General features: G+C 37.6%; 1 non-coding gene across 1 annotated transcript; it reads right to left on the reverse strand.

Annotated features, from left to right (window-relative positions):
* Positions 1-330: 330 nt before the first annotated feature.
* On the reverse strand, positions 331-420 carry LOC123462657. The gene has a single exon (XR_006638440.1).
* Between the last annotated feature and the right edge of the window lie 2,794 nt (positions 421-3,214).

Raw genomic sequence — 3,214 nt, forward strand, 5'->3', positions numbered from 1 at the left:
CCCATCCCAAGTTCTGCTCATTTGTATGGCTAGTGTATATCTGATAAAACATTCACTTATGTTAGGATGATTACTTTTATCTGGAAGTTTCCAGCAATACACATTGAAATTATAGTGAACTATGTGGAAGTTAGGATATTTTTTATATTAAACATTTTCACATCACTGAAGTAATTATATTATGGGAGGGTATAATATATGATTGATAACATTTGAAGTTAATCACCTTAACATGTATTTGAGAAATAATAGGTTAACTACCAGAGGCATCAGGTTGCTTTTTTTTTAAAAAACAGGGCTTGTATCTTTTCATATTTTTTTAAAGTAAAGAATGTATGGAGCCATCGCACATAAAGTCTAATAACTATACAGACCCTGAGGGCAGGAACCATCTGTTTTTTCATATATGATTTGGATCACGTTATATTTTAGTATGAAAGGCTGGAGTGATGACATTACAGTACAGCCTGTTGAAAGGAACACTGCAAGGGTTACTTAGTAAAGGCTGTGCTCCAGAATGTCTGTGTCCGTGGGCAAGTCCTTTAACCTTTTCAGTTTCAGCTTCCAAATCATTAAAGCCAGGCGGTAGATTATATTATCGCACGTCCTGTCCAGTAGGTTTTTTTTAAATTTTCTTACCAACATTATGTGGCTGTTCAACATATTTCTAACAAATAAATGCCCGGTATGTGGCAGGTACTTAGACATTTCAGTATTCTAAAGCTGATTTTTCTTTGTGGGCTCTGTGTTATTTAAAAGAATTTGAAGTTGGTGCTTGTTCTTTAGCAAAGCTATTTCTGTAGAAGCCTTTACTGATTTTTCTGAAAGTTCTTGGGAAAGTAGGGAGGAACTTCCATGGGAAACGAATTGTACTTGAGTCTGCAGGTTTGAACAAGACCCTCTGTTGCTGGATGTGAAAAGCGTTAAAAGTATACGTCATGAAAGGGTTTGGTTTCTTGACAGTTCAAGCTGGGTCTTGATAGGTTTTTCTTACTAAACTTTTGTTTGGAAATTGTTCCCTAATACCTCATCCCCCCCCCCCAACATTTGCAGCCTCATTTTTTTCTGAGACCTATTATTGAGTGCTTGCTTATTCAGATTATACCTAGACTTTATCATATGGCTGCTAGAATGTGTAGCTGATTCTGTGGTTATGTGATTGCTTATTTATTTTCCAATTTTAAATTAAAGACTGGCATGTTCTAAAAGTCTTCATCTTGTGCTGATAGAAAAGTAATTATAGAATGATACTTTGATGCTTCCTCCAAATGATTGTTGTCTGGGACACATGACTGTGAATGGTACTCTTGAATACTTTGCATCTTTAATCAAATCAGGAGACAGGCGTATAAGAAAATCAGCTCAAGTAGAGGTTTGAGTTTTGTAAGAATTATACAAGATAGAACAAGGCCCTGTAGCATGGTCCTTGGAAAAGGGAAGAACGTAATGTGGGGCAGCTTCAAGATGTCTTTTTTTTTTTTTTTTTCTCTCAAGGTGGGGTCTTGCTATAGCCCAGGCTGACCTGGAATTCACTGTGTAGTCTCAGGCTGGCCTCAAATTCAACAGCCACCACCCTTGGCCAAGATATCTTTTTATATGTTGCTCACCATATGTTCTGCCTTCTCAAATAGCAAAAATATTGCAAATTCTTTTTTTTTTTTTTTTTTTGAGGTAGAGTTTCACTGTAGTCCAGGCTGACCTGGAATTCACTATATTGTCTCAGGGTGGTCTCATACTCATGGTGATCCTCCTATCTCTGCTTCCTGAGTGCTGGTATTAAAGGTATGCACCACCATGCCTTGCTCGCAAGTTCAACTTCTTCCGTATTTTGGTATTATTAGCAAGGATGTATAACTTCTGACCTGTGATTATTAGTCATCCTCATGTAAGAAGCTTGATTAATCTATCAAACTAGAAAGGTTGTGGTTTTTATTCCTTCACTGTTTTTAATGTTAAGTATGGTTCATATTCTTTTTTTTTAAACTGTTTTATTTTTATCTATTTATTTGGCAGAGAAGGAGAGAGAGAATGGGCACACCAGCCACTGCAAACAAACTCTAGACACACACACCCCCTTGTGCATCTGGCTAACGTGTGTCCTGGGAATCGAGCCTTGAACTGGGGTCCTTAAGCTTCACAGGCAAGCGCCTAACCGCTGAGCCATCTCTTCATCCCTGCTTCATATTCTTTAAGTAACAATTTTATACTTCATTATCAGTTTTCAGCAGATATTTGATATTTTTTATTTTTATTTACTTATTAGAGAAAGGAGAGAGAGAGAGAGAATAGGTGCACCAGGGCCTCTGGCCACTACAGACGAACTCCAGATGCATGTGCCATAATGTGCATCAGGCTTACATGGGATCTGGAGAATTGAACCTGGATCCTTAGGCTTCACAGGCAAATGCCTTAACCACTAAGCCATCCCTCCAGCCCCCAGATATTTGATATTTTTGTGGTGGTTTTTCAATATTCTTTTTTGAGTTAGTCTCATTGTAGTGCAGGCTGGCTTAGAACTCACAGTGATCCTTCCATTTTAGCCTTTTTAGCACTGAGATTATAGGCATGAGCCACCATTCCAGCTTCTTTGATGATTTTAACCTTTACATTTCCTGTCTCTGTACCACATAGATAATCTCTGTGCTTAGCTTTTCTTTTGTGGAGGCAGATAGAAGGAGCTTGAAAGTAAACCATTGAGACAGGTGTGATACATATACCTTTACCAAAGTGTAATGGGCTTTACAATGTCTGCAAGAAACTGAAAAATAAAAATTAATGAACATCAATGAATTAGACTGAAATCCTATGTTTTAAAAAATATTTTTACTTGAGAGAGGGGGCAGATAGAGAATGGGCGTGCCAGGGCCTCTAGCCACTGCAAAGGAACTCCAGATGCACTCGCCACCTAGCGCATCTGCCTTTATATGGTGCTGGGGAATCGAACCTGGGTACTTGGGCTTTGCAGGTAAGTGCTTTAACCACTAAGCCATCTCTCCAGCCCTCTATGTTTTTCATAGAGATGTTTTAAATGTTCTTTGAATAAATGAGTGATAAAAGAGGGAACTTGGAGTTTTTGTAATTCTTAATGTGTTTATCTGGAATCCATTGTCTCTTTTGAATGTAGTATACATGTTTAGGATCAGAATTGAAATTGGTTAGTTTTTAATGTTAGACATGTTTTGAAAATCTTGACAATGAAACAATTCTATAGAAA

The sequence above is a fragment of the Jaculus jaculus genome, chromosome 7 (assembly GCF_020740685.1).
Source record: "Jaculus jaculus isolate mJacJac1 chromosome 7, mJacJac1.mat.Y.cur, whole genome shotgun sequence".
Taxonomy (NCBI): domain Eukaryota; kingdom Metazoa; phylum Chordata; class Mammalia; order Rodentia; family Dipodidae; genus Jaculus; species Jaculus jaculus.